Genomic DNA, 14,285 nt, shown 5'->3' with positions numbered 1-14,285 from the left:
CGGGCTTTCTATCGATAAAGACAGAATGTAATTTAAGTACTTGCATATCTTGGCTGTTTTCTGTTAAATTTCACTTATAAAGGCCTTTCTTATTTTTTTTGTTGTCAAAAACCTGGAAAAACATTGTATTCAAGTTTTTTGGGCATTCCTCTCCATTCATCGGACAGCAAATAAAATTTATTAAAATCTATAGTCTCTTTGATTATAGGAAAAACGTATCAGACTGAAGTACATATCTTATATTTCCTTTCGTTCAATCGATGAATGATTTTTGTTTAGTCTCTTAGATTGCCCCTCCTCTTCCTTTAAAACGTTTTGATTGTTTTTTGGACGGATAAATTTAAAAAACTTTTTAGATATTGTTTGTATAGCCTTAAACATTAAAAGCACGATACATCTAATCAAATGCCAAATTTATAAATTTTTTATATATTGATGCAAACCTTTACATGCACATACATTTGGCATTACACAGTAACTGTAGTGGAAAACAATTCATTTTTAAACTCTACTAGAATGGCTACTTTGATAAGATGTAATCAGACTGGATTCTTCTTAGGAATTGAATTTTGAAACTAAAAAAACTAAAACTCTACTTTTGTGTATTGTTCTACATACAACTACTAACTCATCTATGTAAAATCAAAACAGATTTTTATCATTTACATTAGAGATTTGAAAATAGTGACGAATTATTCAACGAATTCTGGCGATTTATATTAGTGTTAGGACTCTGTAGTTCTGTTATTTTCTTTTCATTCTATTTGGTTCGAGATGGATAATATACAATCGAATTAGAGTTTTAATTTTTTATTCGGCATTATGCAATACTGACTTCTAAACGCTTATCTGAATTGTCTATATGTTTATAAAAATTAAATATACATCTACTTAATTCAGTACATATTTGTACTGTAGAAGATTTAACGTATTTATCAAAATTATTATCAGTTTATTTGTTAATTTAAAAAAGAAACCATTCTCGTGAATTTTAGTTGTAATTTTAATTTTACACATTCTAAAATCTAATAATACAAACTTTATCCATCACTATCATCATTTTTATCATCACAATTATCATCATTCTTATCATCACAATTATTACGATTATCAGTATTATCACTATCAGTAAACATTTCATCTCCACCCGATGCATAATCCATCGTGGTGTCATTTCTACATTCATCCATTTGGGATGATGCACGTACAGTTGGCATTACAAAGTCACTGTAATGGGAAACAAGTTATGTTTAACTGTACGGGGATAGCTATCGAGATGAGGTTCATTAATGTAATCAATGTGGTACTCATTTCTGATAAAATTTTCTATTTCAATACCATGCACACATTTACATGTATATACACAAAAATATACACATACTTGTAGTAAACACACTATACTGCATGGACTTTAGGTACCAATCATCTTTTTCCTAGCACCTTTGTATTTGCGTTTAGTGATTGTTTAAACATAACTTTAATGGTTTTGTTGAAGAAATAAAATTAACATAGATGTGTTTCATCGGCATGTTGTCGGAGGAGGCTCTCAAATGTAACCATAAAAATATCAAAAGTTCTTGCGAGAAGTTCTCAGGAAAAAGTTCCAGGTAAAATATATGTTTCCTGAGCCCAAGTAGATGTATGAATTCTTTTATGCACAAAATAGATATTTAGGTATGTAAAAATGTTTGTACGCAGGAATAATAGGCTTGGGCAGTGTTGGACGTTAAAATACTGCAACATATATTTTTTAAAGTAATAAATTTTATATCAATATTTAAAAAAAGGTGAATTTAATTACAGTATTATAGGCACAGTAATAAAAATAACCTACTTTAAAATACAAATCTTTAACACATAATTTCAAATACAGTATTTTGAATACTAAGCTGTAGATACTGTACTTTAAATACAGTTTTCAAAGATTATTTTATTTAAAAACTCATTCAGAGCTCTAAAGCTTAAAGTGTAAATATCAGAGGTAGATTTTGAGCATTTGTCGATTAACACTGTTCAAAACAGAGAAATATTATATTTACACATTTCAAATAATTCAATTGAGAATTTCTTCTTTTATGGGAATGATGTCTTTTTTTTATCACTTAAAAAGTAACAAACAGATCCTGACAGAAGAAATTCTATCTTTATTAAAATCTAAATACACAACAGAAAAAAAACCTATCTCTGGTCCAAGGAATTGATAGTTCGTCGATGGATGATGAATGTAGAGATGACACGACGACAGATTATGCATCGGGTGGAGATGAAATTTATACTGATAGTGATAATACTGATAATAATAATAATTGTCATGATAAGAATAATAATAGTGATAGATAAAAATTGTAGAATTAGATTTTACAATGTGTAAAAATAAATTTACAACTGAAGTCCACGAGAATCGTTCCTTTTTTAAATTAACAAATAAACTTATAATAATTTAAATAAATACGTTAAATCTTCTACCGTATAAATATGTACTGAATTAAATACATGTATATTTAATTCATACAAATGTATAGACAATTCAGATTAGCGTTTAAAAGTCAGTATTGCTTATTGCCGAATGAAAAATTAAAACTGTTCAGTTTTGTACCTGAATATTTGCCGACAAACCTTTTCTAAATTCAAATTGCGTCACGTTGGTTATTCTTGTATTAAAGTTGAAGTAATTTTCCGATCATACGCCTTTATCATCGCGTACATTTGCAATGCCCAAGAGACCGTTTTACCTTTACTCTTGTACCTTTATTTATCAATGTACTATAATTTCTACTATAACTTTTGTCTCTATAAATATTGCTCTGCGAGCATAGTATGTTAGTAAGCGCGCCGCGGCGGCAGAGAAAGCTTCTCTCCGCTTGCCTTTACTTGAGCACATTTTCATAATTTAAGCACTGTAAATGTATTGTAAATATTTTTATTGCACATTTGCGTTACATTTATTTTCCGCCGTAAACCACTTCCACCTCTACACGACTGAACTGGATTGGGAGCAGCATAAAACCCCTTCCCTCGTAAACATTTTTGGTAGCAGAGCGTGGTTCCAGGGACCGACGGTCAGTGCAGGAGTGGATATGTGCTAGTGCTCAGTGAAGCCTTGAATTTTGCCTTGACCATTTGATGCCGTGTAAGTGAACGCGCTCTCGCGAAGCTACAGTAGTGAGTCATTCAAGGAATCAGAGTGTGTGCATGCTCTCCGTGCTTGAATTTGCCAAGGCGGGCGGTCGTTAGCTGCCAACACTCAGCCCTATTATCAAGCGCTTCATCGCGACATCGACTGCGTCATGGCAGACGTCAAGGAACTCCAAATTTTACTTAAGCGTCAACAGGAGTTGTACAAAAGCATTAGCAATGCTTACGAAAACCTCAAGAAGCGCGGCAAGGATAAGTTCACTCGTGCAATCATCGAGAGCCGTATACAGCAACTACGAATAAACTGGGATGACTTCAAGGACACTCATCTCAGGATTCTCAACATTGCTCCAGACGATACTAAGGACATCGGCTATTTCAATGAAGGCAGCTACGAAATCGCCGAAGAAGCTTACCTCGATTCAGCAGCTAATTTGGCTGAACAGCTCGGAAAACTTCCTGCATCGCCCGCATCAGACCCAGCTCCTGTTCCACCAGCTAACTCTCGCAACCTGCCGTCCATTGCTGTGCCCACATTTTCCGGACATTTCAACGACTGGCTCGAGTTTAAGGATCTGTTCTCTGCGATCATAGTCAACGATTCTCGACTTTCCAACGTCGAGAAGCTTCAGCACCTCAAGACGCATGTGCAAGGCGAGGCGGCTGAATTGTTGAGGACGATCCAGGTAATCGACGCCAACTTCGAGGCTGCATGGAAAAGGTTGGAGGATCATTATGCAAACAAGCGGCGCTTGGTTGCCGCGCTAACTCGCGATTTGCTAGCCGCGCCGGCTGTAAGCAACGAATCGCCGCTCGAACTCAAGGCATTGCTCAGTGGCACTGTAAATGCCTTGGCTGCACTTAAACAGCTTAAGCGTCCGACGGACTAGTGGGATGACTTGGTGGTCGCTGTTACAGCTCGAAAACTCGACGCTCGAACTTTCCGAGAATGGGAGTCATTGCTCAGCAGTACCCACGAGCCTCCTGCACTTGAAACGCTCGTGCGTTTCATTGAACAACACATCTCGATGCTCGAGATCGTCGCGTCATCTACAGAGAAGGCAACACGGAAGAAGGACAAGACGGCGTCTTCTACTTCGCACGCATATGCCGCCTTTACGGAGAAATGCCGCTTTTGCCAAGGTGAGCATTTCATACTACGCCGTGCCGATTTCAAAGCAAAATCGCCACACGAACGCAAACAGTTTGTTGAGGCCAAGAACATGTGCTATAATTGCCTTGGTGCTCACAAACTCGCAAGCTGCAAATCAAGCAAACGATGCCTAACTTGCAACGGGCATCACCATACGCTGCTGCACGAAAATTCTGCCACTACAGTGCATCTTGCATCTTCTGCATGGCCTGCTACACTCACGAAAGGGAGTCGCGTATCCTGTCATTGGATGGCATCGCCAGACTCTTCAAACACTACGCTGTTGCCTACTGCGCTCGTCCGAATTCAAGGCCTGGACGGACGCACACTCATCGCTCGTGCCATGCTCGACAACTGCTCTCAGCGATCCTTTGTTGCAAAGAGCCTGCTAAGTAAACTTCGCCAGGAATATGAAGAGGCCAGCATGGAGGTCATTGGTATCGGTGGCATCAAGACTCCGCGAGTTCATGGAAAAACTTACCTTACTCTCGCCTCCATGGTTAGCGACGGGAAGCTCACGTGCGAAGCTCTAGTGCTCTCGCTTATATCCAGCTACAGGTCAGGAAACTTCAAGCTTCCAGGCGACTGGAAGTATCTACAGGGTTTGGAGCTTGCAGACGACTTTCGAGCCGATCTGACGGAAATTGAGTTGCTGCTAGGAGCTGATGTGCTTCCACGAGTTCTTCAAGAGGGCTTACGCATCGGACTACCTGGGACACCCATGGCCCAGCGCACCATATTCGGCTGGACGTTTTCCGGTCCATTACATTATTGACATTTTCAAAATACAGACTATAAGTTTGTTTTACGTAAGTGCAGTGCTAATTGTTAATACTCCGTTTACCCCGAACCGTAGTATGGCGGGCGGTATGTTCAGTTTAGTACCTGAATATTTGCCGACAAACCTTTTCTAAATTCAAATTGCGTCACGTTTGTTATTCTTGTATTAAAGTTGAAGTAATTTTCCGATCATACGCCTTTATCATCGCGTACATTTGCAATGCCCAAGAGACCGTTTTACCTTTACTCTTGTACCTTTATTTATCAATGTACTAGAATTTCTACTTTAACTTTTGTCTCCATAAATATTGCTCTGCGAGCATAGTATGTTAGTTAGCGCGCCGCGGCGGCAGAGAAAGCTTCTCTCCGCTTGCCTTTACTTGAGCACATTTTCATAATTTAAGCACTGTAAATATATTGTAAATATTTTTATTGCACATTTGCGTTACATTTATTTCCCGCCGTAAACCACTTCCACCTCTACACGACTGAACTGGATTGGGAGCAGCATAAAACCCCTTCCCTCGTGAACAAAAACTTTAATCCGATTGTATATTATCCATCTCGAACTGAATAGAATGAAAAGAAGAGAACAGAAATACACAGTCCAAACACTAATATTAATCGCTAGGATTTGTTAAATGATTCGTAGCATCGAATCAGACACTGACATTGTGTCATTGCTGTTAGAATAAGTTAATTTTAATATTTAATTTTTAAGAAGAATCCAGTCTGATTACACTTTAATAAAGTAGCCATTCTGGTAAAGTTTAAAAATGCATTGTTTTCCACTACAGTTACTGTGTAATGCCAAATGTATGTGCATGTAAAGGTTTGCATCAATATATAAAAAATTCATAAATTTGGCATTTAATTAGATGTATCGTGCTTTTAATGTTTAAGGCTATACAAACAAGATCTAAAAAGTTTTTTAAATTTATCCGTCCAAAAAACAATCAAAACGTTTTAAAGGAAGAGGAGGGGCAATCTAAGAGACTAAACAAAAATCATTCATCGATTGAACGAAAGGAAATATAAGATATGTACTTTATACTGATACGTTTTTCCTATAATCAAATAGACTATAGATTTTAATATATTTTATTTGCTGTCTGATAAATAGAGAGGAATGCTCCAAAAACCGAAATACAATGTTTTTCCAGGTTTTTGACAGCCAAAAAAATAAGAAAGGCCTTTATAAGTAAAATTCAACAGAAAACAGCCAAGATATGCAAGTACTTAAATTACATTCTGTCTTTATCGATAAAAAGCCAGTAGATTTTCCGAATTCACCATAATAATGTATATATATGTACATACACCTCATTTGCATGTACTGAACAGATATTTTTAACCCTGAGAGTTGGATCCTTGTAGCCTATTATCTAAGGATCAAAATAAGCCTAAAATCAGGTGGATGGAGTGAGAATTCGTAAAAATTAGGAATTTTAGCCGTTTTTGGGCTTTCTGAAATAAAGTGAATTGAATCTTGCAGCAATTTGTACAAATTGGTTGATTTTTATGATATTCGCCACCATCTTGGATCCAACGTTTTGAACTTGGCTAATTGGACCCCGGGTTCGTAATCAGCGTTCCATAATCACCTTGTAAACCAAGCCTGACACAAATCGGTTGATTTTAGATAAATTTTGCTGCCATTTTGGATCCGCTATCTTGAATTTGGCTGACTCAACCCTGAATTTGTGATCAGCGACCCGAAAAACCCCTAAATACCAAATATGGTGCAAATTTATTCATTTTTACCACGTTGTTATGTACCCTGAGTAATCGGATCACCGAAATTTAACATATGTATCTCATTTATATATATATATATATATATATATATATATATATATATATATATATATATACACATATACATATATGTATATCGAATTTTCTGACATACAATAAGGTAAATGGATCCTTAAAGCCTATCATGTTACGAACAAAGACCAAAATCAGGAGGATAGAGTGTGAATCCGGGGGAAGCAAGAATTTCGACCACTTGTTGAGCTTTGTGGACCACTGTGCGCCGTCACCACCATCACTACTATCGTTATCGTCATTATCATTATCACTATCACTATCATTGCCACCATCATCACCACTACTATTGCTTCTGGACAAGGGTAAACCATTCCCCTTGGTCCCATCGTCGCTCCGACATTTGTGCATGCTGGATAATGCCGGAAAAATGCTAGGGAGGCTGATACGTACTCATCTAAGAGGGGAAGTCAGTCTTTCGGACAATTAGTACGGGTTTCGAGGGGGACAATTAATGGTCATGGCTGTAGCCGAGGTTCTTGAGTTTGTGAGGGAGGCATAGAAACCCTCACATAAGACGAAAAGCGCCTGTGTCCTTGTGACTCTCGACGTTGGAAACGATTTTAACTCGGCCAAATGGTTTAACGTAATGAGGGCTTCAAGGCACCAGAATGTACCAGAATACCTTCGAAAGATACTGGATGGCTATCTTTAGGATCGTGTGCTCCAGTACGACACAAAGAATGGACCAAGAGAAAGTCGCCTAACGTCGGGAGTCGCACAGGGCTCTGCTCTTGGCCCTGACTTATGGAACCTGGTCTACGATGATATTTTGCGCCTTGAAATGCCTCCGGGGGTCAAGCTGACGGGTTTTGCTGATGACATAGCACTGCACGTCACAGCGAGATTCTGAGAGGAGGCCGAGCGCATGATTCGGTAGGCAGTCGCGATAGTGTCGGAGTGGCGGCAGGATCACGGTTTTGTACTTGCAAGCGACAAGATAGAGATGGTCGTCCTTACCAGTCAAAGGTGGTTCAGGGGGGGGGGACTTTTGCCTGAACGTTGCGGGTGAGGCAATCTGCGCAAGCCCAGTTGTGCGCTACGTGGGGGTGTGGGTCGACTTACGGCTCACCTTCTGGGAGCACATCAAGAGAGCAGCTGACAATGCCGGCAAGGTTGCGGGAGTGCTAACACGGGTAATGCCGAACGTTGGAGGCCCGCGGGAGGCCAAAAGACGGCTTCTGGCGTCGGCTCCAGTGACGAAAGTGATGGTGACAGGCGGGCGAAAATGTTGACGACGTGGCAACAGGATTGGGATCAGGCTAGTGTAAGTAGATGGACGCACCGGCTGATCCCGGACCTGCAACCATGGGTGGAGGCAGGGCATGGAGAGGTGAATTATTACCTCACTCAGTTCCTCTCTGGACATGGTCAGTTCGATGCCTATCTCCATGGCGTGGCGGTGAAAGCATCCTCCAGATGTGCTTACTGCCCTGCGGTGGTTGATACTGTCAAACACACGTTTTTTGTGTACGAGAGATGGCACCGTGAGCGCCAGCAACTGGTGGACGAGTTCGACGTGACACCTACTCCTGAAAACATCATCTCTGAGATGCTTCGCACCGAAGAGAGATGAAGGGCAGTGGACGGTTACGTCAGGTCAGTGGTCCATCGCAAGAAGGAAGAGGAGAAAGCCGCTGCGCGGGACACCGTGGCTGCCCTTTAGGCGGCAGCATGGGGAAGCAACAAATGTTGTTGCGCTAGAGAACGGGTGCCAATCTCCTGGGACCCCAAGTCCTTTTCAGGACTCGAGAGGACTGGCACCTCTAGCAAATGGTGGCGAGTCAGCTCGTTAATGCTGTGAGACGCGATCGTCTCCCTGGTGGCTCCACCCTGAAAAAATGCCAACGCTGTTCCGGGGTTGAACTAAAGCCACGCGGCATGGGGGGGTTTAGTGGGTATGGGTGGTCTAATAAAAAAAATCTACTGAGTCCCACACTACCGCTGTCTCTGCGGTGTGCCTCAATGCATTTCCCCTCCCTCCACAAAAAAAAAAAAAAAACCAGCACTACCAACGTCATCGTCACAGTTTATACAGTTGCGACACTTGGCCTGAAAAAGCGTACCAAGTTTTGACTCCATATGTATGTAGTTACATCCTACCAAAAACACGGCTGCAACGCGCGCAATAAAAGCATTCAAATGTTTTGATTACTTGCATTGTGGTGTTGAAAAAAAATGAGCATTTGTAGCAAATTCTTTGAATTTCTAGTTGTAAGAATAGAAAATGACTAAGAAGCTTCATGCAGATTTTTCGTAATAAGTATTTTGAAGCGACTCAAAAGTCTATTATGTTTTAAATGTTCCCGGGAAGTGACCAAGTTATCCATTTCCCGTTAACTTTTGCATTGAGTTTCGCAACTGTATAAACTGTGTCGTCGTCTTCGTGATTAACTAGATCTTACGATTCAGATATCGTAGTTTTCATAATAATCAGTATGTTACTATAACCGCAGGACAGAGAAGACAATTCTGAGTTATTCAAGCAGTCATGTTTGCTGGAAACGATAGCTAAAAAAGATTTGAGCTCAGCAGTCTTTTTAAGGGCCATTGTACTTCAAACTACCTTTCCAACAAATATATAACAACTTAATAAAATTGACAAAGAACAGCCTTCAGGCGTCACAAGAGTTTCAACTATGCCTATGGTCGCAAAAGAGTAAATCGAAAAAAAAACTTCAAATGCTTTAAATGTATACAATTGGAGGTGGATTAATTACTTAAATTTAACAGATTTTGAAGAAAGCATAATACTCTGGTAATAAAAATGGAAAACTGGAAAAAATAATTTTCAATTATTCATTTTTGACAGTTTTAAATTACATGCCTTCAACATACATGCTCAACAAATAGCCCTTTTTACTCATTTTAAAGCGAGAAAGTGAAAATCAATGACTCTTTAGGGGCAACAATTATTTTTTGGCGTAAGGAACTCATGGTAATTTTAAGCATAATTATATATTTTTATTTTCTACAGCACATTATTTGACCAAATAAACTGCATGGATTCTAAAAAGAAATGTTTGTTATAAGAGGTTTTTATTCTGAGAAAAGTCAGGAATAAATGTAAAATTTTAAAATAAAAACGTTTTTACATTGCGTGTTAACACACTGAGGGGTTACATTCAGTAAGTTTCGGGCGAAGACAGGGGGGGGAGTGGTAGTGTATTTAGTAATGAACGTAACGGACTGTACCATTATAAGAAGAAAGGGCATTTACCATGTTGGGACCGCTCATATAAGAGAAGGTAAGGGCCTTGCTTTGTGTGCAAGAGGTCACGGGTTCAAGACTTATGGTAAGTTTTTTTTTTTTTTTTTTTTTTTACATTAGATAAGACGAAGAAATAAAAATCAGTAAAATTTAAACTCTCTACTATGTTAACGTTGTGTCGCACAGTGTAAAGGTCACTAGTGTGGGCTAGTTAGCAAGGGACGTGAAGCGAAGGAAGAGAAACATGCGAAATCTACTTCCGTCATACATTTTCTCAAAGTCAGAAATCTGAAGTCGTTGGCTGACTCTCACGCATACCACGCTAATACAAGTATAACTTAAAAAATTTGTTTCACATAATAAAGGCTGCTCGAGTGCCGCCTAAGTAGTGTCTAAGTACCGCTCAAGCCCCATACAAGTACTACCCACTGGCCGCCGAAGTGACACCAAAGTCAACTGCTTACATGCTGCCTAAATACTGTTTAAGTGCCGCTGAAGTACCACTAGAGTGCTGCACTAGTGACACTGCCTAAATAATGCTCAAATGCTGCCTAAGTACCACCCAAGTGCTGCTGAAGTACCGTTTAAGTACCGCCGAAGTACCGGTGCTCAAAAGCCGCCAAGGTGCCACCAAAGTACCACTAAAGTAACGACCAAGTGCCGCCGAATTGCCACCCAATTGCCACTGCTTAAATGCCGTTTGAATACCACCCAAGTGCCACTAAAGTACCGCTTAAGTACTGCCTAAGTGCCGTCAAAATACCACAGAAGTGCTGCCCAAATGCCGATGCTTTAATAATGCCCAAATACCTCCCGAATACTGCCTAAGAACCGCCCAAGTGCCACTGAAGTTCCGCTCAAATACCATCGACGTGCCACTGTTAAAATGCCACGTAAGAACTACCCAAATGTCATCCAAGTACTGCCAGCCACTACTACTAGCGCCACTGATTCAGTGCTGCCCAAGTACTGCTTATGTGTCGCCGAAGTACTATCCAAGTACTGCTCAAGTACCGCTGTCTGAATGTAGCTTAAGCACTGCTTCCTAAATTCCGCCAAAGTACCACACAAGTACCACTGAAGTTCTGCTCAAGTACCGCCTAGGTGCCACTGATTCAATGCCACGTAAGTACCGCCCAAATGCTACTGCGTAAGTACCTATTTAGTATCGCCATTGAAAATTGAGTTCTAAGCACGCAGAAATTGAGCATTTTTGTCAATTCATTCACTTAAAAAATAATTTTCAAAAAATTATCCTGTGAACGGATTTTGACTCAGAAAAAGCTGTTTTACACGCCGGTTCCCGCTCCTTAAGTACTTTTGAATATCCCTCGTCCCCTGTCCACAATACATACGTATCTGTATGGAATAAAAAAGCAGTACTTATTGAAACAATAAATCTGTTTTATGTAACAAAAGTCAGATGCTTTTGTAAAAGCAGACGCACTTACAATAAAAGACCAAAAAACCAACAGCAATTATTAGCTATAAATTGTCAGAATAATTGAGCAAACGCGCTTCTAAAATAGCAAACCCCATCATTGGCGAATGTCAGCCCTACCACGGCAAAAAAACACACACACTAGCGCAAAAAAACAGCTTGGTAAATTATGATGTATAAGGAGATCAAGAAAGTAAAAATTGTCAACAATCGACGATCAACGATCCTGTTTAAACAAGAGAAAAAAACAAAAAGGAATCAACCATTTACGTACTATCTAAGAAAGAAAAATTAACTGAAAATTCTTCAGGATTGCCTATGAATTCTCTTTACAAAATTAAACACAGTCTCAAATAAGAAAACTAATTGTTTAAAATAGTTAGGAAGGCATTATTCATTAATATGTGGCAAAAGAAGCAACATTCTTAGATATGATTGAATATCAGTTAAGCAATAAGATGTGTAGGTTTGTCAAATAACATCACCTGATGAAGAAACTCAATAAAAATAATTCGTACGCAGATTATTTTGACCCCGCTACGTTGGGTGCAAAAATTCAGTACAGTTACTTAACGCACATTATCTTTCCCTACTACAACTTTTTTTCTTAAGGTGCCTTTTTCAAGTAGGAGTCCTAATAATACTCAATTTATCAAAAATCTTTGCGGGTATAAGAGGCAGAAATGATATTACAAGAGACAGAAACGCAGTGGATGCTAAAGCACTGCAATTAATAATCTTCTGAATGCGGAGTGCTTAGCCACGAGAATATCAGTCAGGCTACAGCAACTAACAACAGGTATTAGCATAGTAATCAAGTAAATAAAATTTTTTTAGTTAAAGAAATTACAAAAACCTAAGACTTGTGCATATACAATAATTACGCGTACAAGAAAAAAATGTGCTTTTTTAAATAAAAAATTCATATGCGTATACATACATGAGTGAAAAGATAAACGAATGCGTTACTTAATAAACGAAAAATTTTTTTTAAGAACTATCGGAGCACAAAAAAAATGAATGAATAATCCTTGAAAAAATCTACTAAAGTAAAAGTTATAATAATACGGCTGCACTGGTGACAGTGCTAATACATAAAAAAAGGAACTAAATAGACAATTTGTTTTTATAATTAATTTCATGACGATCTTTCATAAAAAAAAAAAAAAAAAAAAAAATGTACATTACTGCATTATATTACAAAAAAGAGTGTGAACGCAAACAGATAATGTATTATTGCATACTATAGTATACATAGAAATGTAATAGATAATAGTATACATACTAATGTATACTATTGCAGAAGAAGCAGTTTTGGTAAATCATGTAAAGGAGTAACTAGGAAGGATGCTATACGCTTTTAACTTCTACATAAGACACTCTTAAACAACGTAAACAAACTGACACAATCATAAAACCGTCTCATATAAAAAAAAAAAAAAACAAGAAAACTATAATGCTGTCAAGAACAACAGTGGCATGGCGTCGGACATGCCATGTACGATAGCACAGCTATGCATGCGTGTTCTCCTATCCCTACTAGAACGACAGGAGCTAATGAGAGAAGAAGTTTTGGGAAGAAGGTGAGGTGCACATTTTATCATGTATTTACGAAATTCTGAAAAAAGTACTATGAAAATTGGGTCTCAGCTTTATCTATTTTATCAATTTTTATAAAATTCAGATTCTACTATATCACTTAACAAGAACGATTCAGGTCTAATGCTTAATGGTATACAAGGATTTTTAAGGTTGCTTATAATAGATGTTTTATCTCATCTAAACTTAAAATAACAAATAACCTACAGTGAGTCACAAATTAAGTAAAATCATAACATGTCGTAGAAACTTTGAGAGATGCATTTTTCAAGTCATTTCAAGTCTTTCTTTAAATAGAACATCCATAAAATAAAAGAAATTTTTAAAATATTAATATCTCTTACATTATATAATACAATATTCCTTATAAATATGAAGTTCGCTCTTTCCTGAAGATTTCAGAGTTCTTGTAAGTTTTTTTTTAATTTTGTAAGCAAATGGTTAAAAATCATTACTTTATTTACCATTTTTTGACAATCAAACAACGTGACATTTAATACTCATTTAGACAACGTAACTACAGCCTTTTATACACGGAACACAAGATTTTTATCAATTACTTATAGTATTAATGTAATCATCCATATGTGAAGTAATAAATTAACATTAAAGATACGTACGGTCATAGGCAATTTTCATATTTTTGCATTCGGTAGCGTCTCAATAAACTTATAGACAGTTATTTACGTCATAAATTTTATAATACATAATATTTAATTTTTTAGTGGTGAGTAGTACTGGGCTTTTGCTTTGAATCTCACACTTTAGTGTTTAACAAAAATTAAGTTGCTTATTTTGTACTCAGAATAGTTTAAAATTATCAAAGAATGAAGTACACATAAGTATGTATAGAACTAGCTATTCATCAAGCTCAGCTTAAAGGGTGCTAGAGAGAAAAGTATCTAGTTAAAAAAAGAAAGTATAAGCCTTTTCTAAACATGGCGCTGTATGTACGAATATACTTTCTGTTCTGGAATGCTCTAATGCCATTGACTGGAGGCTCTTTTTATTGACATCCTCTGATCTAAACTTGCAAACTCTCTGGCCACATAGTTTAGATACAAAACATGATGCTGTTGTTTCGTGTATATTGATGAACGTATCTGTACCAAGGCTTTCGTACATTAAACAGGAAT

The 14,285-nt window shown here is 37.9% G+C and overlaps 1 protein-coding gene across 2 annotated transcripts in view; it reads right to left on the bottom strand.

The window, feature by feature from the left end:
• Rpn2 (Regulatory particle non-ATPase 2) overlaps positions 1-14,285 on the bottom strand; it is a 492,767-nt gene that overhangs the window by 161,414 nt on the left and 317,068 nt on the right. The gene's annotated exons all lie outside the window — the stretch shown is intronic.

Source organism: Copidosoma floridanum, unplaced genomic scaffold, assembly GCF_036245765.1.
Source record: "Copidosoma floridanum isolate Cflo_tuat_1 unplaced genomic scaffold, Cflo_Japanese_pri ptg000016l, whole genome shotgun sequence".
Lineage (NCBI taxonomy): Eukaryota > Metazoa > Arthropoda > Insecta > Hymenoptera > Encyrtidae > Copidosoma > Copidosoma floridanum.
This window is presented reverse-complemented; position numbering and strand designations above follow the sequence as displayed.